This window comes from Chiroxiphia lanceolata, chromosome 4 (assembly GCF_009829145.1).
Source record: "Chiroxiphia lanceolata isolate bChiLan1 chromosome 4, bChiLan1.pri, whole genome shotgun sequence".
NCBI classification, from domain to species: domain Eukaryota; kingdom Metazoa; phylum Chordata; class Aves; order Passeriformes; family Pipridae; genus Chiroxiphia; species Chiroxiphia lanceolata.
This window is the reverse complement of record NC_045640.1, coordinates 72,525,904-72,551,915: the sequence shown is the minus strand read 5'-3', so window position 1 is coordinate 72,551,915 and position 26,012 is coordinate 72,525,904. Positions and strand designations below refer to the sequence as shown.

The window sequence follows — 26,012 nt, the reverse complement described above, 5'->3', positions numbered from 1 at the left end:
ATACATCCACCGTGATTTGTACTATTATTTTTCCCTGGAACCCATCCAGGTAAATCAAACCCACAGTGAGGGACTTCCAGTTCATATTCTGCTTACAATGTATTGAATTTTCCTGGCATCCTTTCAGCAGGAGCAATTTGACAAGAGGATTTTTTTTGGTAGCACTGAATACCTTTTCCTGCCAGTCAGTATTTTCACGTTTGGAATCGGTGTGATGTTTTATACTGGATTGTGGTACAGAACTGGGTGCTGATGTTAATCCATCCTCTTACCAGCACAGGTCACTGGAATAACCTTCTCAGTGTGGGAAATTTTATTCTAAATTGTAGATCATTGATAGAGCTCAAAGCAAGACACAGCCCAATTAAATTTCTCATTCATATCGTGTCCCATGACAAGAAAATTATCAAGTAGCTGAATCGATGCCCTTATGTTGTAGAAATATTTAAAAGAATGTTTTAATATGTTTTCTTCTCTTACTTGCCCAGGTTTTGCTTCACATTTTGACACCATTAGGTGTCTAATACAACTATACTAGACAGGAGTGAGGTCAAATGAGATTTCCTGCTTAAAATGGATGTGTGAAGTCACAAAATGTGCTGTGAGTGACTGTTAAATGCAGCACAATGTTTCATATATATATATTCATATATATATATATATATATATATATATATATATATGCATGTGCAGCTAAATATTTTAGTATGCATTTATATTAATATTTGAGAAACAAAAATGACTGTGTTCCAAGACTGCTGGAAGTTTTCTTAAACACCATTGAATGATATAGTGCTATTTATAGGCAGAGGAAAAAAAGTAATTTTTTGTTGGTAATATTCATGAGTGTTTTAGTGAAGCTGAGATATTTTTTTTTTTAATTGAAAAGGAATTTCCTTAAAAAAGCCAAATCCTTTAATTTATTACTAGGGAATCTCTGAGTTTTTTACACATTTTTATATGACAATGTTTCTGAATATTATATTCAGAACATCTAAGTTGTAGTTTCAAAGATTTTTCTCCTTTACAAGAATGAAAGATGTTTCAAATTGGTCAAAATCTGTTTCAGTAGGTCTCTGTCAGTTCTGTTTCTGTTAACACAAGTCAGCTTCTGTTAACAAACACAAGGAGTTTAAAGTTAATGCTTTAAAGTTAAACACTGTTTTATAAATCAAAGCAACTGTTTTCCACCAAACCTGACTTCTGCTTTATTTCAGAGTCCTGCAAAAGTATCTGCCTTATATCTGCCAGTAAATTGTGAAAACAGTTTGTGCTTTCCTCAGTTCAGTTGTACTTCCCAAGAAAGGGAGATTTAGCAAGAGTTTTTAAGTTACCCAGACACTTAGAAAAGACCCCAAGCACTTTTTACAATGATGAATGAGGATATTTATTCCTCAACTCAGATTTAGTGATTGACTCAGACATTCTGACTGCTACAATGACACTGAAGTTGGGATATTTGAAATGAATCAGTGAGCAGAACACTGAATTGAACTTATTGCTGATTTACTACCTGATATCTGCACAGAACCCAACATTTCTGATTTCCTCTTTTAAATCTGGCAGCTCAACCATATTTATAGTAAGCCTTGCTTCACTCTTTGATTGTGAACAAGTAAAAAAGCAATGAAATATTAGTTACATAAATGTCTATCTCTAAAAATTCTCCACGGGTGATAAATAATTAATTGGATTATTTACTTTTTTTTTTCCCAGCAATAATATACAGTGCCTGAGTTAAGAGGTGACTGCTGCCATAGATATCAAGCTCTTCTGGAAGTTCTCTATTTCCTGCACTGTTTCTGGTTTGGTGCAGCCCTGGACAATGTCAGGTGGGTCAGCTCCTGTCAGGGTAGGTGCATCCTCCCCCAGCCAGCAGGTCACTGAAGGGTTACTGATGCACCATCTGTTGACTTGGCTACTGGAATGGGAATAATTTGTGGCAGGATCCCAAATGATGAATTAACACTCAAATTTGTGTTGGGGATAAACATATTTATAAAGCTGCAATGCAATTACTTAATGCTATTACCAGATAATAAGGGAACTCTTCTGGAATTTTGTTGTCTGTAAAGATATCCTTACTCTTTGCTAACTTAGGAAAGTGCATTACAGAGCTTTGGCAAAATCCCCACTTTTTATACAGTGCTATTCCAGAAGAACTTCCCAAGCAAATCGAGTTATCCCTCTGCACATCAGAGCCTTCATCATCTCAGTTTTGCCCTTACATGCAGAAGCAAAGACGACATTCATATTATAATAACCTCGAACCTAAGTTCAAGTGGTGTTGCAGAACTGGGGAAACATATACCCATAAACTGTTTTCCTGGCATAGAGAAGCCAAAATTTCATGCTAGATCAAATCATGTGGATTAAATGTCAACAGCCATAACCTTCAAGCAGGACTTGCAAACTCAATCACTGGATTATGCTGGACCAGTCTAATTCTTCATAAATCTCTTCTATGACTTTTGATATCATTAATGAATTTCTATGATAGTAAAATATATGAGATAATATAAACATTAAAAAGGGACAGCAAATTAATCTTTTTAATATAATCTCTCTTAGGAAGCAAGTGCTTCCTTAATATGAAAATTCATTGGCAGAACCTAGAAGTGAGTAATGAGTGCACTCCTGTGAAGAGGACATCTGACTGTGAACATCAAAGCAACTTGTGACTGTTGGGTTGTGTTTGTGTTCTCACAGAAAATCTGTCATTCAGCAGCATCGGGGCATTTGTAGTTGGGCACCTCAGGCTATACAGTCTCACAGTGTAGCAAGCAGCCTGTCTGTACAAATAACTCTCTCCTGATATTTCAGGTTTCCAGATTTTTGTTCTTCCGTGTTGATCTGGAATATGTTTACAAAATACATGTGTATGTGCAGTTTATATTGCTAGGTATGGGGGTTTTTTCCTCAACAAAATATAAACTGTGGCACAAGGCTACTCAAAGGCATTTTTTCTGCGCAGTAGATTTTATTCTGCAAATTAAACTGCTGAAGTTGCAGCTGAACTTAGTAGCCAAGTTTATTCTGTCAGTGTCTGGTCTGTAATTCATGAACCTCCCTTTTTTGTAGCCAGAAGATTCCTTACTCTCTTTTTATTAGTCCTTTTAAGAATATATAATCATGATTTTCTTAAGATATTTGTATGACTTCCAGGACCTGTACCAAAAAATACCTTTTATTTTTTCTCTCCTCCCAGGGATGTGGTGTCACCACTTGAAGATCTCAGGAAGGACAAATCGATTTTGAAGTGAGTCCTGGTGCTTCTTTTTAACAATTAGTATTCCTGTTTCCTGTGGTTCCTCCTTTATAATGAGGTCTAAACATGTCAAGTCATTCTGGTATATTCCCCTGAAGTATTTTGCTCTCCAAAGACAGCCATGAGGATATTCAAACATTTCTGAATTAGTTCAGGCTGAGGTAACAACACACGTTTTATCATGGAGGCAACACACCGAAGGAAGTGTCAGGGTTTCCATTTCTGAGGGACTCTAGGCCAGGCCTTGGTGCCTTTTTGCATCTTTCACACGGGGTACCTGGATGGATTCCAGGGCCACACAGTGAGGTTATTTACCATGTGTTGTACAGGTGGTGAGTCTAAATGATCTAATGATCTTATGGCCAGAAAATTTCTCAATCTACATAATATTCTTGACCTTCTCCTCTGTCGCTCATTTATCTGCACTTGGAGAAGGCTGGCACGTGGCTTCTTTTATTGATGGCTTGCTGCATGTCCTAGGATCACTGTTAATGTGCTGTAATCTTTATACAGCCATTAAAGCACTATTAGAGACCTCAGTCTTGGACTTTATATGGTCGTTGGAAGAGTTTTACACAGGTTATTATCATGTTCCTCTGTCTGGAACTGTTCAGCAAACGCCAAGCAGCAATTACACAAAGGGTTACTTACCATCAAACCTGTACACAGGGAGTTGGTGAGATATATTTCAGAGGTGTAATTCACCCATCCACCAGAGCACAATAAAACACCTTCTTTATTTCTGATTTTATTGGTTCTGTCTGCTCTCATCTGGTGCCTGAACATTTTATCTGTTCATGCCGCTGTTTTCTAATGCAATAAAAAGAGCAGACAGGATTTTGCCCTTTATTTAAAATGTTTTGCTGCATTTAGAGGTAAATAACAGCCACTTTTTGTGTTGTATATTTTGAGACTTATCTGAGAAAGAATTGTTTTGATGGTAAGCAGGCTCTACAGGGTCCAGCCATTGTTTAATATGAACAATCTATTCCTAACATCTTGTTTTTCCTTTGCTCTGATATGAACCTGTCCCTCTCCCCTTCCATCAGCTCATGCCGTATGTGGGTGGTTTCCAAAGTGTGGTACCCAGCTCAAACACAAAATGAGAGCTGGGTACTTGCCCTCAGGCTTAGGAAGAGACATCTCTGGGAGTCAGGCACCTGAGTTCCTCCATTAATAATTAAAGTAAAAAAAGGAGAGGAAGGCTCTGGCTCCCAGTTCTTACACAAATGGAGTTTAAATCATTTACATGAGGAATTCAGCGAGCAGAGATCCTCACTTTCAAGCAGATATGTCTTTTCAGGAACAAGCTGACACTGAGCACCAAAACAGATCACAGGAACTACAACAAAAAGCAGTGTTCTGCCAAAGCTAAAGGCTGAGGAGTCTGTCAGGGAGAATGATGGAGCAAGAGGAGTGGTATTACAACAGGCAGAGGGGGGAAAAGAAAGAGTGGAAAGTATAAGAAACTGGAAAAGACTTTAAGGGACATAATGCTGTTTAATGGGGCAGAAACTGAGAGACAAGTGAACTACAGTGCAGTGATCAGCATTTTGTCAAGATGATTTGGAAAAGGTGACAAGTTGTAGATTAAACGCTTCGATTCACCTTTATGTCGCTCTGCCTGTGCCCTTGTGTCGTTCTTTTAATGTAATAACCTCCACTAACTCTTGTAGGCTGCAGCATAATTTTGTTGACCTTAAATTAAGGAAAAAAGATGTGATTCTGGAATTTGAAGCCTGCAGTACTTTACTGGCTAAAGGGTAAAATAAAGAAGTGTAGCTGAGTGACGTTTTCATGTCACATGATGAATCCAGGCTCATGCATCATAGGAAGTCCAAAACAACTTGGTTCATATAATTTCAGCCTCTGTCTCAATTCTAAAATTGTGTTAAAATTAAAGCCCCAGTTTTTAGGTATTCTCATAATGATTTATGGGAATTGTTTTCTTTGCAATATAGAATATCATAGGATGAGAAACAGCAGTAGTTTGGGGGGATCTTTCTGCTTTCTTTCCTCTTCTTTTTGTTCCTTGCTATGCAACACTGCAGAAACGCAATCTAAGTGAATAGAAGAAAGGCAACTACATTAGGTTAACAAGTGAGGAAAAAAAGTCAATCTCTCAGGCTTTAGAGGAGCTGATAAAGGAAAAAAACTGTGCCTGCAGTAGAAAACCAAAAGATACCAAACAGCCTGAGATATGCTTTCACAAACCAACAAAGAACATAAACTAGGGAAAAAAAAAATGCATTCCTCTGGTCTGTGCCCCTAAGATGAGAAACCGAAAGCCTGCGAGTATAAAGCAGGTGTGGGATGGTTGTCAGTGGAATGTCAGCTTCCAGCAGAATGGGAATAACTCAGAGGGCTCGGGATGAGTTCTCTGCTGCCTCACACATTGTACAGTCTTTTAATCAAACCCCAGAACGAATCGTTTCCAGCCACAAAACACATATCAGACCACGAGAAAGGGGATTACAGCACAAATGGTGCTTTACCAGGATTTGAGATCTAGAACTAGTACTAGACAGGGTTCAGCTTGAGTAATGATCTTAGTTCCTTCCTTTTCCCTTTCTCCTGAAATATATTTACCTACATACATACCTGTTGCTTCAGCAGGCTTCTAGAGATCCTCAGAGGATCCATCCTTGAAGCACTTCCATCCTGGAAGTGCTCTGACCTTTAGATATTGACAGAGGAGCTGTGTATTCTCATGTTCTATAGTATGGATTGGCAACAATGGCAGTTTTTCCATTCCCTTTGTAAATAGTTTAATTTTTACATATTTCTATGACTTCAGGATATAGTTGCCCTTCCATAATATATAATATTTCTGCCCTTCCATAATATATAATATTTCTATCAATTCTTTTAATCTAGGGATGCCAATGCTGTACCCCATATTGATAAACACATTATACCATTTAAACCATGTCACTCATCCAAAAGGAAAAATGCCAGATAATCTGTAATATGAGGCTATTAATTTATCCACAGAGGCAACACTACACTCACGGCTTGTCTGATAAGCAGCTTCTGTCTCCTGTGGCCAGTGGTAATTCCTTTTCCATATTAGCCATGTGTTGGACCTTGGGTTTGCACATTTTGACACTGGTGCCAGATTATAGGTAACGGCTTCGGAATGTGGAGTATCCTCTGACGAGGATTGCACACCACTACCAAAATAATTTCAGTTAGCACTCCAATTAACTGTAGAACTGAACTCCAGGGATAGTAACCAGTGTCTTATCAATTTAATTGTTTGGTGCCCATGGATTTTTTTCTTTAGAATATTTTCAGGGAAGGATATGAGATACACCTTTTACCTCTCTGTTTTTGTCTCTTTCCATGGTATATCAATGTATCACATCATGTATCCCTTCAACAGCTGAGAAGAATCCAACAGAAAAATCTTCAGTCTTCTGGGCCCCTAAAAGAAGCTTTTTACCTCAGTGTCTGGAGCAATACTTCTGAAAATATTTCTGTGAAATTCTCCTTTTAATTCTTGATCATGCTCAGACACATTAGACTGATATAAAACCCCCTAACTAACTTCACCAGCCTCGGTGGAATAGCCAAAGTCTCTGCCAACTTCGCACTATCAAAGCATAATTATATTACAATTATAAATATAATTATCACAGGACATTGGCTTCACAACCTGAATCTTCATGCTGAGGGCAGATAATAGCATTTGTTTAATATTTTCTTGACACAGGGACTGATAACTCCAGGCTTCATGACAGACCAAATCCTTGCTCTCCCCAGTTCCCTTGGATTTGAAGGTCCTCACCCACACTGAGAGTTTAGTAAGTGAGACTGGATTATGTTTCTATTAGCAGAGCTGCTGTAATGGAAATTCCTATTCCAATGCACTTCCATAGAGAGAGAAATACAGACAAAAAAAAATGAAGTTAAAAACTAGAAGGCAGCATTTCTGTGCCAGTGTAGCAAGCAAAGAGGTGAGTGAGTGAAATACCAACAGAGAGGAGAGGAAGGTCACTGTCCCGAGGGAGAGCAACGCCAGATGGCCACAGGCACAAATTAAAAATTCTGCAGATATGAATTTTACTCTCACCCTTTGATTTTTTTTAGCATAATTTGCACTGCAGTTTATTTTCATGGCCATTGGGGGGTTGGTAAAGGGCCAGATTGCTCTAAAGGGAAAATATTTTAATGTCTACATACAGTGGGATATTCATATTGTCAGCATTAAACCTACTCAGATCAGCTCTGTCTCCTGAGATGACAGTGGCAATAAAAGAGCCACCTGAGGGTCTCTTACAGCTGAGATGCAAATGCCCTCTCCCTTTTCTTGTAAAACAAAGCATGTGCACAGATCTCCTAGATGTGGTTGGACACCACTGAAACTTTGATTTAACTGCATTTCTGTGCTGAATCGAAATTTTCAATGGCAAACTGAGAACATTTTGGCCTTGAATAAGAAGAGACATTTTTTAATAACTGCAACTAGCTGCTTCAGAATTAAAACAAATGTTGACTGCACATTCATCCTGGCAAAAATAGAAGAACTGACCTTAGTAATGATTAACGGGGAATACGCCCAGATGTACATTTGAAACATTTGCATTTCAAGCACCAGAGAATAGTTTTTCCTCCCTAATGTTGCATAAAGAATAGTCAGTAAACTGCCATTCCTGTTTATGTTAGCTCTATATAATTGAGCAACCAGCGTTCCAGATTTTGTTTCACTTCACAATCTTCTGAGTTTTTCTTCTGCCGTGTTGTGTTTATTTTCTGGACATATCCAATTTTGCTTTTACAGGAGATAAAAATAATAAAAGAAATCTTATGGTAGAATAGCGGGAAGCAAATGACACTCGTGCATTTTTCATTGATCCTTGAAAAATTAGATGAGACTCAGACTTACTTTTGGATTTATCTATGCTGTGTTAGGGTGCTCTCAAAGAACCTTAAAGAAACAAATTCTCTGTTTTGCCTGCTATTTGTGGTAGGGGCAAAGAAGAACAAAATGAAATATCAGACTCAATGGCCTAAAAACCTGATAAACCTGTAGGAGAAAGATGTTTTCTGCTGCATCATTTGTCATAAATGAAGTTATTAAGATTTAAAAAAAAACCCCTCAACCCTCGCAGCCTTTGCCAGAAATGGGATAGACACAGTAATCTTGAAACAGTTATTCCTTCAGTCTTTCTAACCTCTGAAGACAACTAAATTAACACAGAAATTGGAGCTCTCACACACCCTACAGCCAACAGCTCCCAAAATTATGAAAACCTTTATTGATTCAATTTATTACAAATGCTGTCCCGAAGCAGCAAAGTGACTCTGCACTGATTTATTTAATCCTTTTACCTTTTGGCTGAGGGTATGCTTTGGCTTTGCATGGTCCCACCAAAGAGCAGTGGAGAGCGTAACAAGGATTACTTAGCCATGGAATCATCAAAGCATCTGCTAAGACTGTTAGGTTGGGTTTTTCTCTTCCTACCGTGTTGGTGGACAATATTCTCAGACTGTGTTCAGACTGCCTGGTCTGTTTACCTGGTCATTTTTAATTCTGCACTGTCAATTATCACATTATTATTATTTGTCAGTTATGACATCAAACACAAGTGTCAATATTGGTACTTTCTGCATGTTTGGAGCCTTTTATGGATGTGGCTCCAGGGTTTTGTATTTACAAGCAAGCCTCAATTCATATTTACACTGTTCATTTTGATCTGTGAAACAGAGAAAAAAATCACAGAATCACTAAGGTTGGAAAAGCTCTCTAAGATCATCAAATCCAACCATTCCCCCAGCACTGTCAAGGCCACCACTGAACCATCTCTCTGAGTGCCCCGTAAGTGTCCCCCACGGTGGGACTGACCACACTTGTCCATCCCAGGAGGGCCTGCGGATCCTAAACTGACATTTCTGGAATCAGGAATCTCCAAAGTGTTTCTGACAACATACTCCATCAGTTCTTGTCACTTTTTATTCAGTGCAGGTACGAAAATTTCTGAGATGGACATTGAAAAGCAATACATAAAAATCCAGGACAAATGATCATAAATGGCCCTGATGAGAAACCAGATCATACGTAATTTAATGGAGGTAGAAGGTCATTCTAAACACATTAAATATAACAGCACAAAGCAAACAGGCAAAGCACATCCTTATGTCATTGTGATATTGAGATTGAAAGATCACATGCTTAAAATAACTTAAAAGGAAAATAAAAAGTACTCAACAAATGGAAAGCCAAATTTTTCTCTGCAAGTGCCATAGGTTTTGGGCACCCAGACCTGAAACATCAGTCATCCGTCACCCTCAGGAGTCCTGCTTTGGAGCGTACCCCAACAGTTCAGACTGAGATGAAGGGCAGCATTTCATAGGGGAAAAGGAATGGCAGCTGTCCCCTGCACTAAACAGTGGCAGTTAACACCAGAGAGTGCTGGCTGTTCTATCTCCTTTAAGAGCTGAAGATAACATGCATGTTATCAGGAGTTCACCCATAGAATACTCGTGTGCAGTTGCAGCCACATAGGGATTTTGAGCTTTGATAATGTCTGATAATGTTTCCTACAAATGAACTCAAGGTGCTTCTGTATGTCAGAGTATTATTGTTATTTTAATTATGAAGACAAATAAATGAGTCACTGACAGTGGTATTTAATGTGACAAGAGCACATGGTAAGGGTGGCTCTGCAAGGGGCTGGTGACCACACTGACTCCCCCAATAGCTCCACTGTCCCCTTTGCATGTGGGAAGGGTTATTTGTACCTGCTTGCCCCACCATTCCATATATTCACTTGAAGATGGGCACAAAGGTATTAAAACAAACTTATCCCTGTGCAGAAAAGAAGTCAAGTTTCTCCTGGTGCTCTGAACAGTCCCTAAATGGAAGAGCTGTAGTTTTTCTCCATTGTGGTAGCGCAGCAGATCTCCTTACAGCAGCTAAAGAAATCCAGTAAGCCTTCCGTGTTCTCCTTAATGGTCTCTGATTTTCAAGAAGTCCCTTCTACTGTTATTCATTCCCTAAAAATGGGCAGCTGTGGCACTGTGAGAAATAGCAGCATATTCCTTGGAAAACAGCCAGGAAAGGACCGAAGTGGGTCCCAGGCTGAGGGTGCCCCTTCCAGGCTATTATGTGTCATTCTGTTAGAATTCCCAATTCTTTAGGCACCTAATTGGCTCCGAGGAATTCAACCGTGTCCCTGGGAGAGCTTTGATGAGTGGGTCTGGAGGAATGGAAACTCATCCACAGCCCTGAGCCCCAGCTCCTTGTACGCTCCCTTGGAGACCAGATGTTCCCCTTTGGATCAGATCCCCTGGGGCAAAGGCAGAGGTGTTTTTAAGGCACACTCTGCCATCCCATCACAGCCATGCTCTCCCAGTCACATCCATGCCCCCCATGGAGGCAGCAGCCTATTTCCCAGACCCTGAACAGCAGCAACTGGGGCAACCCCACAGCTGGGGCCACTCTGGCTGATGGGAAAGGACCCATACCTGGGCTGGGCTGGGCTGGGCTGGGCTGGGGGTGGAGAGGGAAGGGGCTGGGATGGAATGGTGGAACTGTTGGGCAGTTGTGGTGCAGGGAATGCTGTTGAGCCTCCCTGGCCTTGCTCTGGGGCTGGATCTGTCTCCTGTGGCCCTGTGAGGAGCCTGGCTGTGGTGAGAAGCCCAGTCCAGGGCAGAGGGTTTGGCCCTGGCTTGGGGCTCTGTGTGTGCACCCTGACAGCTCCGGGAGCATCTGTTTTGTCCTCCAGGACACCCTGGCATCGCGCCGAGGAGCTGTGGAACCAGAATACACGTCGGGCCCAGCTGGGTGGCCATCACTCGCCCTGCCAGGGTCCCCGCGGTGAAGGCTCTGTGAGGGCCGGGGCTGGGGGGGCCATACAGACGTCACCGCGGTTGGGATGGATCCATAGGGACGTCTGTCCCTTGTGACTGATGCCGGGGACATGACTGCTGTGCGGGATGTGCCTGTCTCTGGATTTGGGGCTCGGGGCTCTGCGATCCCGCGGCTCTGCCGGGGCGGGGCGAGGGGCGGGGCGGGGGCTCCGGAACGCGGGGCTGGGGCAGCGATCGGTGTTACTGTTACTGCCGTCAGTATCGTGTGTTGTCATTGATATTACACTGTCATATTTGTCTTGGTGTCCATTATTAAACTGTTCTGACCTCACCCCGCGGGCTGTGTTTTGTCTCCCATTCCTTTCCCCATCCCACCGCATGGGTTGGGGATGAGCGAGGGGCTGCCGGTGCGGAGCTGCCGGCTGAGGTTCGACCACCACACCGGGTCATTTTGGGGGCTTACGGAGAGAGACCCAGCGCTGCGTTTGGGGGGCTCGTAACTGAGGCAGAGTCCTGCGATTCTGGGCTCACAAGCAGAGACGCACTGCTGTGTTTTGGGGGCTCAGAACCAGAATCACTTAGTCAAAAGAGAGACCAAGTGCTGCGCTTTGGGTGCTCAAAATTCAGGCTCAGAGCTTAAAAACAGACTAAATCCTGCATTTTGGACTCCTGAAACTAGACTCATATGGCCAATTCTGGGACTCAGAAACAGTGACTAAAACCTGTGTTTTCAGGGCTTAAGGCAGAGACCAAGTGCTGCGTTTTGGTGGTATAAGGCAGAGACTGAGTCTTGTACAGCATGTGGACCTTGAAACCAGGCTTATGTGACCAGCGTTAAAACTGAGAAATGGAGACTAAAAGTCCTCCCGGCCTTAGGTGGCCACATTTTAGGCTAAGAAGCAGTGATCGATTCCTGCATTTTTGGGGGCCTGAGGAGAGACCACGTCTTGTGTGTTTGGGCTCAGAAATGAAGACCAAATGCTGAATTTAGGTGCTCAAAACCAGGCTAATTTGCACAAGTGTAAAAATGGAGATTAACTGTCAGGTGTTTTGGGGGCTTGAAACCAGGGGCACTCAGACATTTGGACTCAAAATAAGAGAAAGTTCTGCGTTTTGGGGGGCTTGAATTAAAGCCCAAATCCCCTGTTTTGGTGCTCAAATCAGGTTCATTTGGCCAGCGAGTCTCTGTTTCTCAGCTCTAAGTCCTGCATTTGGCACAGTCTGAACTCGGGCTCACCCGGCCCCATCGAGAGCTCAGAAACCGCACCTCAGTGCAGCGTTTGGGGCTCGAGGCACGGCCCCTGTCCCGTGTTTTGGGACTCAAACCGGGCTCCGGGGACGGTTGTAGGGCTGAGAGCAGAGCCCAAGTCCCGCGTCTGGGGGCACTGGCAGAGCTCTGCGCATCGGGTTCAGCAGGTATCCTGGGGGCTGCCCCTGCACCGGCACAGCCCCGGGTCCCCGCGGCAGGAGCGGGACCGTGCCCGAAGCCCCCAACCCCGCGCCGGCCGCAGTCTCAGCAGGAGCGGCAGCGCCGGATTCGGCCCCAGCGCCTGCCCCGGAGCGGCTCCTCCCGCTCGCGGCGGTCCCAGTCCCGGTCCCAGCCCGGCCTCGGTCCTCTGACCCCGAGACCCCCACCCCGCTCGCTGGAGGAGACGCGGCACCCCGGCGGACACCAGCAGAACTCGGGCACGACCCCCCCCTGCCCCAGCCCCGTGCCCGCCTCAGCCCCCGGGCTCCGCCCAGCGCCGGGAGCAGCCCCCGGGCCGGGCTCCGGCCCCCAGCGCAGGTCCCGCCCCTCGGGAGGAGCGGCCGCGGCACGGGGCGGGGCGGGGCCGGGGCGGGGGCACGGGGGGCGAGGCCGCACAGGTGAGCGGGGCGGGGCCGCTCAGGTACGCGGGGCCCCAGGGCGGCTGCGCAGGGCGGCACCGAGAGTATTTAAACGCCGGAAGTGGCCGCAGCCGCCATTTGCTCGGTCAGTGCGCGGTCAGGGTGGTTCGTTCGGGCCGGGCTCCCCCGGGGGAGCTCAGGTGAGGCGCGGGGGCTTCAGCCTGCCGTGCTCTACCCCTTCTTCTCAACCCTTCTCGCTATTCCTTCTCTCTTTGGCCGCAGCCCCTCCTTTCCTCCCCTCCCGGCCCCCCTACGCAACCCGACCCCCCCAATCTACCCCTCTTTCCTCCTCGCTCCTTCCCCCGCTACCCACCCCAGCCTCCGTTCTATTCCCGCTCTACCTTTCCTTCCTCCACCTTGCCTGCTCCTCCTCACCCGGCTTCCCGCTACACACACCCAGGTCCCTTACTCACCCTCGACCCCCCCATACCTCTTCTGTTCCCCATGCCCTTTTTACTCCTATATCACTCTCTTCCCTCTACTCCCCTTCTCTCCCCCTCTTTCCCCTACACCCTCTGTCTTCCCGTACCCCGCTCCCTCTTTTCTCCCGCAGCCGCGGGGTTCGGGGCGCCGGTTTAATAAAGCCTCCAGGGCCAGACCCGGCGTCCCTCGCTACAGTCCCCACACGGGGCCGGGCCCGCTCGGCGGGTCCCCCCTGCAGTTCACAAGCACCGCCCGACACCACCGGGGCTCCGGCCCGTCCCGACATCACACGGGGGGCTCCGCGGGCGGGTTCGGGCTGGGGGCAAGTCCTGCGAGTTTGGTCTCAGAAACAGATCGAAAGGTCTGTTTCTGGGACCAAACCCAGGGGCCGTTTGGGCCGCGTCTTGGGGTCGGGGGGAGGCGGGTGGGGAAGGGATGAGGGTCCCCTCCGGAGGAGGGGGCCCGGGGGGGGGGGGGGAGGGAGGGCCCCCTCCGGAGGAGGGGGTCCTGGGGAGGGGGTTGGGGTGGGCCCCCTCCGGGGGAGGGGGCCTGGGGGGGAAGGGGGGGGCGGAGGGGGGGGGCTTCCCCCCCTCCAAACCCCCCTTCTCCCCCGGGTCCTCTCCTCCGGACGGGGTCTACCCCGGCCCCCTCCCCGGGACCCCCTCCTCCGGACAGGGGCCCCGGGGTGGGGAGGGAGGGGTGGGGGGGGCAGCAGCATGGGTCACGTCACTCTACAGCATGACTTGTGATCATTTTGCAACGCAGTGTCCCCTCCCGTCCCCCCACCCCGGGGCCCCTGTCCGGAGGAGGGGGTCCCGGGGAGGGGGTCGGGGTAGACCCCGTCCGGAGGAGGGGACCCGCGGGAGAAGGGGGGTTTGGAGGGGGGGGGGGAGCCCCCCCCCCTCCGCCCCCCCCTTCCCCCCCGGGCCCCCTCCCCCGGAGGGGGCCCACCCCCACCCCCTCCCCAGGACCCCCTCCTCCGGAGGGGGCCCTCCCTCCCACCCCCCCCCCGGGCCCCCTCCTCCGGAGGGGACCCTCATCCCTTCCCCACCCGCCTCCCCCCGACCCCAAGACGCGGCCCAAACGGCCCCTGGGTTTGGTCCCAGAAACAGACCTTTCGATCTATTTCTGAGACCAAACTCGCAGGACTTGCCCCCAGCCCGAACCCGCCCGCGGAGCCCCCCGTGTGATGTCGGGACGGGCCGGAGCCCCGGTGGTGTCGGGCGGTGCTTGTGAACTGCAGGGGGGACCCGCCGAGCGGGCCCGGCCCCGTGTGGGGACTGTAGCGAGGGACGCCGGGTCTGGCCCTGGAGGCTTTATTAAACCGGCGCCCCGAACCCCGCGGCTGCGGGAGAAAAGAGGGAGCGGGGTACAGGAAGACAGAGGGTGTAGGGGAAAGAGGGGGAGAGGGGAAAAAGGAAGGGGAAGGCCGGGTGAGGAAGGACAGGTGGGGTGGAGTAAGGAGGGAAGAGTAGAGGGGTAAGGGTCGGGGTGTGTAGGGGGACAGGGGTAGAAGGAGGCTGGGTAAGGGGGAAGGGAGGGTGAAGGGGTAGCGGTGGCACAGACTAGGGGTTCGTGTTGGGTAGCGGGGAGGGACAAGGCAGGAAGGAAGGGCAGAGAGGGGCGGGTTGGGATACGTGAGGGCAGGCAGAGGGAATGGGGAGGGCAGGTAGGATGGAGGAAGGAGGGGGACGAAGGAGGGTAGGGGTGGGTCAGGGGCCGGAGGCGGGCAGGGAGGGGGGCAGGGGTAGAGCGGGTTTGGGGGGGAGGGAGGGGAGGGCTAGGGGGGAGAGGGAGGGGGGGGGGTTTGGGGGGGGGGTGGGAGTAGGGGGTGGGGGAGGGGAGGAAGGGAGGGGAGAAATGAGAGGTATAGAGGAATATAGAGAAATAGACGTGGGAGGCCGAAGCCCCCGCGTCTCACCTGGGCCCCCCGGGGGAGCCGGCCCCGAACGAGCGGCCCCGACCGCACACTGACCGGGCAAATGGCGCCGTAGGCGACTTCCGGCGCTTAAATACTCTCGGTGCCGCCCCGCGCAGCCGCCCTGGTTCCCGCTCACCTGTGCGGCCCCGCCCCGCTCACCTGTGCGCCCCCGCCCCCTGGGTCCCGCTCTGCGCAGGCGCTCTGTGGCCCCGCGCACCTGTCCTGGCCCCGCCCCTCGCCCACCAGTGCCGGCCCCGCCCCTCGGGCCCCGCCCCTCCCCCGTCCCGTACTTCCCGGCCGAGCCGCGCCCGCCCCGGTCTGGATCGCGCGTGCTGTTCCAGGGGCCGTGGAGGCATCAACGCTCGGAGCCAGAGCCCCAGCGCGGGGCTGCTCCTGGTGCTGTGCAGAGCCCGGGAACGGTGAGGATCGGCCGGCGTTGGGGCCGCAGCTGCGCACGGGGCCGGGTCTCTCGGGCTATGGAGCCGGCAGGGGAGATCCGGCCGGTGCCGCAGTTCCCTGCGGGTCCCAGGGCTCTGTCCCGCCCTGTGGAACTGGTGCCTCGGCTCCGAGGTTTCCTGAGCTCCCGGCGCCCCGAGCCCTGGCCTGGCCCCCAGAACCCCGCACCAGTGTCACCTTCCCAGTCCCGCCCCGCTAAGTCCGCCGTTCCCTCTCCTCTCCTGTCCGGGGCTCCAGTCACTGGACCCGCCGCGGCTCTGCCGGTCCCGGGGGCGCTGAATGAGCGCGGCGGCTCCGCGCAGGTACCGAATAAAGGCTGGAAATCACCGGCCGTGCTGGGGCTGCCCCGGCGCTGTCCACCAGTCACCTGCACTGGGGTCCCAGCCCCTGAGCAGCCCCAGCCGGGGAACAGCCTGGGAATGGTCATCTCGGCGCCTCCCGAACCGCCTCGTGCCCCCGGGACCACCTTGGAGGGACCCTGCCCGTCTCAGGAACAACGGTGGGGGCTCCACGGCCTGAAACAGCGATGGGGACTTGTTTGGATCCTCCAGGCACCGGCCACATGAGCCTCACAACACAGTGGCTGGGCTGCAGAACCCAACAAGGTAAGGCTTGACCTGCGTTCTGGGCCCTGAACCTGCCCTGATGAGCTGAGAGGGGCCAAACTCTGACAGCGCAGGGCCAGGGCTCCATGTTCCAAGCACACACAGGGTTTGGATTCTGTTCCTGAGCCCCCAAAATACAGGATTTGGGCTCTCTGTTCAAAGACTTAAACTGCTTGGATGAGCCTCGTTTTGCACTCCCAAAACACAGGACTGAAGTCTCTTTCACAGCCTTAGGATTGGCCCGCTGGGACTGGTTCCAAGTGCCAGCAACACAGAACTTTATCCCTGAGGCCCCCAAACCCTCACCTCCACCAAAAAAACCACCAGGTTTAGTCTTCATTTCTGAGCCCCAAAAATGCCTGATTTATTAGTCCGAGTTTCATGAGGTCATGGAATTGACTGTGGACATCCCTGCAGGTGGTGACAGGGCAATTTACTTCTTGCACATTTGATTCTTTTCTAAGAACTTCCGTAGCCTACCAAGAAAAATACATTTAGGATAAAAAGGTAAGAAGCTCCTCCATAAGCAGGTGCAGATGTTATTCCACTGTATTCCCACTGTTTCACTCTGGTGGCTCAAGCTAATCACTGGAAGAAGTTTCAGTAAGCACAGGTAAAGTATGTTTTGGGAATCCCTCTGCACAGAAATGAGCAGGTTTGCTGTGGTGGGGCTGGGTCATTAGATTTCACTGTACCACAGACACCAACAAATTCCAGGTAGTAACTAAACACTTCCCACCCCCATCCCCCAAAACGAAGCCATGCGAGGTGGCCTATCTGCGTTATGTATTTACCCTAATAATGTAGTATCCTATTATCTAAATACCAGGTTTGTTGTGGTGCCTCCAGCTCGTTGACTGATGCCCATCAGCGCTCCAGGCACACCGGGGGCACGGGGAACACCCCCGGGTTGGCTCGGTCTGATCCCAGCAAAAGAGAGGGAAGATCACCAGCACTGAGCAGTCACCAGCAGGTGATGATCCGGGCATTCCTTGCCACGTCCCTTAGCTCAGGATGAGGTAGCTCCCACCTGCTGCTGCCAGGAAGAACCCGCTTCCCAAGGACAGCCCCAGCGGGCTCCCCAAGGATGACTGCGTTCCCATTCCAATGCCAGCTGCCCTGCTCTTTTCAGGTAAGAATATATTTGGAAAGAAGAACTAAACCCCAAGCAGTCAAGGGCTTGGGCAGCATCCAGTGCACAGAATGCTACCTGATCCTGCCCCTGGGCTCCGTGTCGTGGGGTTTCTCCTCAGGCACAGTGGGCTTTGCAAAGAGAAGGAGGAAGATGTGAGTGCCCAAGGGGAGCCTGGCACTGGCTGTGTTGAGCAGAACCACACGGGCACAGCTGGCAGGGCTGGTAGTGAGGGGGAGAACTCGCTCTGTGTTCCTGGAGCAGTATTAAGAGACTGGCCATAAGCATTTAATATTCATTTTAGGTTTAAAAGCAACTCCCATCAACTGATACCAATATGCATTATGCAAAATAGCCGCAATGTCTGCAGGCTTCAAAACAAAGATAAACAATGTTGTTTTCCTTTACTTCTTTTATGCAATTATACATAAGTAAGATTAATAATGGCTGAGGACATTTTCTTCCTTAAATCTCTAGGCCAGTATTATGCTACTTAACTAGATTTCAAAAGCAGAAAGAGATGAAAGTGATAAATTAGAACCGATGCCCGATCTTTGCATATTCAGCTTTCCATTACAGAAATCCCTGTATTGATCCACGTGGTCTTCTGCTTGTATTATCTGCTATTTTGTCTCACTCTAATCTCATTATGACACCCTAAATCTACCCTGTTCTGCCTTTTGTGCTGAAGACTGCTGTCATCTCTTCTCCTGACATTAGCATGGGACACGTTTTTATGAAATAGATAATGGCAAACCAAATTGCATTTTGCTCCTTCTACAATAAATAGCATAACTTGGGGAGCTGAAGCTCTGAAACGAGGTGGTACAACTCATGAGTAGTAGCTTTCAACATAATGAATACCAAATCAGAGGTAAGTTGTGGCTCCAGACTTGTGAGTTTTCAGAATTCGTGGTCAGTAAATGGCTGTGTCCTTAAAGAAAATTTATCAGTCCTCCTATTTTTGTGAGCCACAGTTATAGCTAGTGAGGGGCAACAAAGCAGACCACATGTTTGGGGTGCTTTCTGAGATCCTCATTTCTGTGGAGTCTGACTACCTTTGATAAGGGGAAGTCACATTACAGCAGGGAAAAGAGAAAAACAAAAATATCTCTTTGCCCATGTAAAGAGCAATTGATTATTAAATATTTTTTTGAATTTCCAGAGCTTCCTCCATCCATAAGTGTTGGATAACCATTGCATTAGATACTTTGAGTAATCCCAGCACGGTCCCACTTAGCCACCCCCAGAAGTTGTAAAAGCCCCCCTGAATTTCCCCAATGTGCAGGCTTATCCTGGCCAATTGCTTATCTAAGGAACTGACTGCTGACTGCTAATTGCTTTGGTCTTTATCAGATCTAAACATGGAGCTGCTCTTTTTCAAGTCTTCACCTGTAGAAAACACATACTGTTGTAAAATGTCACCAAAACAGAAATTACTGCTTAAGCTTTCTTTGCCCTTTCTTAGCACACAAGGGAAGAGCACTCTGGGGGGGGTAAAGTGCCTTATTCCTGCTTTTTGCGGCTCTTGGATCAACCTATGTGTTCATTTAGATCTTCCTGATAACTTTTGATCTTTTTTTAGTGGAATCAGAGCCAAGTGAAATTCTAGTAAAGCAGAGGTGAGCCAAACCCCAGCTGTCTGTATGATCTTTGGCTGTGCACCTCACTGGGAATTGCCTATTCCCTGTACCATCTGATACGAGATCAGATGGGATTCAGAGGATATTTAAAGGCTGGTGAAACACTTTAGACAGATTGCCCAGGCAATCATTCAACATGTGCAAGGCAAGAACTGTAAGATATGCTTAGAGAGATGCTGACCTAAGCAGAGATGGAAGGAGAGGAGAAAAAGGCTGGTTTTCATCCTGCTTTCTGGGTGCCAACGATGCAAAGCCTGCAGCCATGGAGCCTGTTGTAATCCCTGTCCATAGGCAAAACTTAGGGGAAGCTGTGCTCCTGTTACACACAGCGATCTCATGGCTGTCACATCTTTAGTAAAAGCCATGGGATAATAACCTGGAGACTCAGTTTTAGCCTTGCTGTGACTCAGATGTGCCAGTTTCTAATTAGCCAGCAGCACTGGGATGTACTTTTAGGGCCGAAGACTTCCCTCAATACGTAATGTAAGCCAGCTGAGCACCTGCTCAGAGCCTTTTGAAGTCAAATGAAAGACTAATTGTGACTGATTTTGATTAGGAGTCTGCTCTTGCATGGCTGTGTAGCTGTAGCTGACTCATACTGCACTAAGGAATAGGTCCTCTGTGCAAACCTTTAGTATGAGCTTTAATATTTCATATTTATTTTACATCTGCAGTGTTGATAACTGAAATGTGTTCAGAGCAATGCAAATTTTAAGGTAAGTGATGTTCCAGCCTGGCTGCTGGCTTTATTAGACAGATTATCTCCATCTTTAAGTAATTACTTTCATCTGAACTGTGACAGTTATCAGGAATAATGACCTGGAAGATCTGAGAATAGAAGCATTGTTTGGACACCATTTCACCAGGCACTGCAATAACCTGATCTCACAAGAACAAACAGTTGTGATTTAAGTGAAGATTTTTAGTCTGACAGGAACAGGCTGAATGAATCACCATATCCTGTGACCCCTCCAGGGGAGGGGTGGGGACACTTCCCCCAGCTCCATTAGCTCACCTAACCTAAGGTGCTACTCCTGTCAGCTCCAACAGTATTCTGGTTTGGCCCCAAAACCTTTCAGATAGTCCAGGAGGAGGACAGATAAGCTCAGGGATAAACAAAGGTCTCTTGGAAGACAAAGTATGTATTTCATTACGACAAGGCAAATTAAATCATCTTTTTATCTTCATGGTTTATGTTTTCTTTTGCTTGCTTGAATTTCTGCTCTTTGACTCTTTCCAGTCTTGGCACATTTAACTTTCAATAATTTCATCCTCTGCCTTTTCCAGGCTGCCTCTGGTTCAGCTCACCTAACAGTTGTTAGTTTTATCATGATCTTTTTTGCCTTAGATAGTGTCCCTTTCCATTTGCCATCATTCCTAACTGCTACATGAAGGTGAATTCCCACCTGTAAGCAAGCAGGGATTTCTTACCCTGGCCAAGAGGAGCAATCACCTGTGCATGCATTTGCAAGTGTCAGCTGATATTTTATAAACCTCTGTTTTCCCCGAGCTCACAGATCACTTGCAGTGCAACATTTGGGGAGCTGGAAGCCTGTCTTAATGATCGTTACTCATGCACATGGTTACTGGAAAATCATTCATGAATATTGAATCCAATTATTATGAACAGGTGCAACCAAGTAACTACATTTCATGCTCACTGAGATATCACAAACACTTAAATTTGATAAAGTTAATACACAAATATATCCTCTGGTACACAACAATAACTTCATGTACATTCATGAGAATGCAAATATAATGATCATGATTCTCAGTTTTGAGGTTGTGATCAAGATTCATTTTCAGTAATTTTAAACAATTATTTCACCTCATTGCTTAATTCTTTCTACAGCTGGGAATCCAATAAGGGGAGAACACAGTTTATTGTAACCCCTTTCCTGCTAAAAACTGAGGCTCATTTAGGTCCCTGAGAGAAAGCACAGACAGTGATTTGCTGCCCCTGCTCTGCTGGGATTCCACATTGCATTCACGAGGGAAAGATGTCTTTATGAAAATTGATCTAATTATTTTTATGCTTCATAGTTCCCACTAAAATTATTTTGACCAGAAATAAGACTGTTGAGCATCACTGAGCAGAAAAGGAAACATTCAGCAATCCTGATAACCTTGTAGAAATTGTTGTTGTTGCTGACCTGAGCCCTGGGGGTGAAAGTTATAATGGTAACAGCAGTAATAGGAATACTAATATTCTTCAGTAATATCAGAAAATGCTTCTTCCTATTTTAGGGAAAATGCTTATAGTGAATCTCCAAGTTACAGCCTCAACACTCACTTGGTTTCTCTAGATAATAATTCCTCATGCCTTCCTCACAAGGCATCTTCATCAGTTTAATCTTCTACCTGTTGGGCACTGTTCCCCCTCATTATTTCAAAGGTGAGAGCGAGGAACTCTGCAATTGACCTTCACTGAGCTGCACTTACAATATCTCTCACTCCTTTCATTTCTTTGCCAGCAAGGAGAAAGATTAAAGAAAAAAAAAAGTGCATTATGATCTATGGAAGGCCAGAAAGTGGCCTGAAGAGACGTAGTTTGGATTAACTCTGGTTAAGTAAAACCAAAGTCAATTAGGATTTCCTCAAGAAAAAAAATAAATTAAAGGATGAGATTATTAAAGTTATTTAAATAGTCTTATTAAGGTCTGCTCCTCCTGCTCCTCAAGGTTTTAGCTTTGGCACTTCTCTGCACAATGTGAAACGCAGACTGAGTAATTGTGATGGACTGCACTGAAGAGGAATTGGAGGATGATTTCATTCCCCCCTCCAAATCAATTGGAATTGACTTAGACAAGGACAGGAATTCACTTTAGACTGTCAATCCTGCCCAATTAGCAGGAGGGTGACTTGGATCATTTGCACTTCTAATACTTAGTGGGCACCTGCTGAAGAGCTGTTAGATCACACTAAGCTCACACCTTTGAAATTAAGCTTTGTGGGATTGCTTAGAAGATGCTCTTCCTTATTTTGCATTTGACTCTCTGTCCTAGGGAACATAATGCTGCTGCCCATATGTCACCTGCTCATTGTCCTGGATGAGGCAGAGCAGAGGACTGACTCCCCACTGTGGAATATTGCATGACATCACTCGAAAACTGGAGTAATATGGTGCTGAATGAAACTACTCAGACGTTGCTGCAGCTTTCAGCACAGCTTTTCTATCAGCATAGAGAAGCCAAGTCACAGATGGCTTTTACACTGCTGTAATTAATAATCATGGTACCGTGTTAGTGTCATCTTAGCATAAAAATGAATCTATAAATTGCATTCAGCATTTTTAGAGCATCTACACTGACTGGTTTTTGCAACAGAAGAGTACTGCTCTGACAGTAAGTCTTTTTGAACTGCATTTGTAAAGAATAATTTCAATTTACTGTTTGTTTTCTTTAACATTATTTATGAAGAGGCATAGTTAATTTTTTCTGTTCATCAGTTTTAGATCGAGCCTTTACAGAGTTAGATTACTTTTCTTATTTTACAGCATGATGTGTTACATCACTCCTGAGCTGGCCTAAACTTGGAACAGCCTGATGCTCACAGCACTCCCAAGACCCAAGACTATTTTCTTTGTGGGCAGCCCAAAACCCATTAATTATTTAATGATTGGACCTGAGGATCTTAAGGGTCTTTTCCAACCTAAATGATTCTGTGATTCCATATTCCCAAACTCATTTGGCTATTGAGGAGCCCAGACAGACACATTGTATTATGTAAATCACAATTATTTTTTTCCCCCCACAGATGGGCTATTTCCTACTTGGTATAAAAGGAATGTGTTTTTCTACACAAAAGCTGTAATTTACCTGATGTCATTTGCCATCCTAAACCAGAGCAGTAAAATGCAGCCAACAAGAAACAAAGAAAAACATGTAATGAGTCCTTCACTGGCCCCTAAGAGATGCCTGGAGAGTTTAAGGCTACAACCACCTTATTGTGAGGACTGGCCTGGTCTCTCTCAGGCTACAGCCTCCTTTTTTGGGGGGGAGCTTACCGGGTCATAGCAGAAAATTCTGTTTAGTGAGTATTGATTTCCCCCCCCCTCCCTTTCCATGGGTGTCTGATGGATTGATTGGTTTTGGAATTTATGGGAGCTTCCTGCATCAGCAGCAGCCTGTGGTGCTGTGTTCAGTGGGTTAAGTACCTCTCATTTTTCAAACTGTCACGTGATAATTTCATCTGGTGACCCCAAGTTCTGGAACTGTGGGAATCAGGGAACCATTGTTCCTAGAGATGTTCCCCGTCAAGAGCTGTGGGCCATTTAGTTTTCCTGTTCCTTATCCCAGTCAACCTTGTTCTCAGTCTTTTTATCCATATTAGTTTTATATGCCAAACACACCAGCTAAACCTGCAGTGCCACTGTGGACATACATGTAATATACTGAGTTTGTTCAGGGTTTTTTTAAAGTATTTTAAAATTTCTTTCTCTGTTATTCAGCTCCAAAAACACATATTACAAAAACACGATGTACTTTTGACAATAAGGAGCTCTTTTGACAATAAGGTCCTTTCAAAACTGTTCTGTCTGGAGGGCACCTTTGCAGATTTAGTTATGCGCTCGAGTTCATTGATAGAGTAATCCTAAGTGACTGGGAAAACTTGGCATCTGCCTGGATCCACCAATATTTTTCAGATATGACATCGATCAGTTTTACAGCCTGTTATGGCGGAAGCTTAAGCTGAGCTTTTCACAGACTCAGAAATGCTCCTGGTGAATATCCCCAATCACTTTTCAAGAGCATCCTATCAAGTTGGGTTGATAAAGATGAGATTAACCTATTATGGATGTCATTTTTCTCAAACACCGATATTCTCATTTGTCAGTTGTCCCTGGCAAGAGGCAGGTTTGACCTTTAAGGCAGAAATATGTAAGATGATGTCAAAATGAATCAGAAACTCAAATAAAATAGAGGTGATACAGCATTTCCAAGACTGCAAGAGTGAGAGTTCACTCCCTATGCCCCCCCCCCCCCCCAAAAAACCCCATTCTAGAAACAGCAGTGCCAAACACCAACAAATACCTGCTTTACTTAAATATATTTTGGTGAATTTTAATGTGCTTGCAAGGAAAGGGTGAACAATAAGACAATGACTGGTGCAGACAAAGCTCTTGCCACTGGCAGAGTGGCCTGACCTTCTGCAGTTTAGTCACTTTAACCTTGGAAGATTTCGGCTTTGGGACTGCAGATTGCTGTGTGCCTTGTTTAGTGAGTTTGTAAAGTAAGTTAAATGAGCTGACATGGAAAAACTCTGCTTGCTATGGGTATTACTGAGTTAAATACACCCTCAGGTTTCTGTGGATATAATCTGTTTCTCCTTGAATTGAAAGATTGAACTCTTTTTTTATACAACACTCACTATTACCTCATTATGTGGTACTTGGTAAGTGCATGGTTTTGAAAACTGTCTTACAGAATATTTCTAGAAAAGAATCTATGAGAAATTGAAATACTAGTGTTGAGCTTTTATTTCATGACATCACCCATCATGATTGAACGGATCATGGCTTTGTCTTTCTGAGTAATTGCACCCATCTTCCAAATTTGCTGAATGATCATTTAGTGTTTCCTACTTCGGATGATCAAGCCTTATATCGATAAAGCTCATACAGAACTGGTTCAGAATCACACTGAAATTCAATGACAAATCTGAAAATTGAAGGCCTGTCTCACAAGCACCAATCGCACACCTCCTCATCCACCCAAACCATGCCCCAAAGACAATCCTCTGCCCGGGAATAAAATATGAGCCCCAGTCCTGGAGAAAGTCAGCCCTCAGCTCAGGCCTAGCTATGAATTCCTGTAACACAAAAGATACGAGGTTTGTTTTTCACCTATACCCAAATTCGTATCTCTGGTGAAGGCCTGAGCTGCTGACAGATAATTCCAACAAATCAGCAATTTCTGCCACTGGTTATGGTTCTTGGTGAGTGTTGTGTCACAAAAGTCCATAATCCTTCCCCATGTCTCCACCTGCTCTGGGCTGTGCCCAGCTCAGGAGATGTGGGATGGAGTTTTCTGAGCAGGAAATGTCCATCAAACAGAGGAGGTACCTCCACCCTCAGTGTATCACAGTGGTGAGATGAAGATCATCACTGCAGCAATATGGCATGCATTTAGAGACAGGTAACCTTTGCCCCTTCAAACTGCTTCAGTCACATCACCACTCAAAATCTGGCACCAGAGTTCTCAACAGCTGGAAGAATAACCTTTCCTATTTACTTGAGTTCCTCCCATGTACCACTGCAACAGCAGCGTCCTAGGCCCGTGCTTTTTAATTCTGTGATAACTGCAGCTTTTTAAAAAATAATTTAGAATAGAGCATATATTTCTCTTCCAAATCTGAATCTAGAGAACATTTCTTTTGTGGGAAGTAGTAGCACCAAACAAAAATATTGGCAGAGCAGCCACTGGATTTAAGAGGAAAATATGAAGGAAAAACCTGCATCAAGGTTTTTTTAAAGACAAACATCTCAAAGCTTCATCCTTTAAAGTTCTGCCCTCATTTGTACGAGTTCTGTGAATGCTGCAGCCGTTGTGTACAAGCACATCCCTTCCCAGAGCCTGCTAGGGAAGCTCCATGAAATATGTGCTGTCACTGGAGCAGGAGCCCCAGCTGCCAGGCTGCCAGTCGGTGGGGTGGGATGGCTGCCAGCCCATCTGCCCCACACCTGTCCCGGGAGGGCTCCCTGGCCCAGCCCTGCGTCCCACCCCAAAGGTCTCCTGCAACCAAGCGGGCACGGGGCCAGCACCTGATGTCACCCTTCCCCCTAAGGACGTGATGCATGGAAAGGGAAGAGCACAGCAAGTCAGGTTCATGCTCCAGGATTTCAGGGTGCAGAGCAAGG

The 26,012-nt window shown here is 46.7% G+C and overlaps 3 long non-coding RNA genes across 4 annotated transcripts in view; 2 read left to right on the top strand and 1 right to left on the bottom strand.

Moving 5' to 3' along the window:
* The window catches only part of LOC116785352, a 58,929-nt gene extending 47,669 nt beyond the window's left edge, over positions 1-11,260 (top strand). Inside the window, exons 14-18 of the long non-coding RNA XR_004356494.1 lie at positions 1,717-1,832; positions 3,209-3,259; positions 6,146-6,320; positions 6,984-7,074; positions 10,999-11,260. This is a non-coding gene — a long non-coding RNA (uncharacterized LOC116785352). The remainder of the gene's footprint in view (positions 1-1,716; positions 1,833-3,208; positions 3,260-6,145; positions 6,321-6,983; positions 7,075-10,998) is intronic.
* Positions 1-26,012, bottom strand: part of LOC116785354 — an 81,183-nt gene that overhangs the window by 15,022 nt on the left and 40,149 nt on the right. The window lies entirely within an intron of this gene.
* On the top strand, positions 16,040-24,761 carry LOC116785358. The gene is made up of 3 exons (XR_004356503.1): positions 16,040-16,375; positions 17,205-17,507; positions 22,159-24,761. It is a non-coding gene; the product is annotated as an uncharacterized LOC116785358 (long non-coding RNA).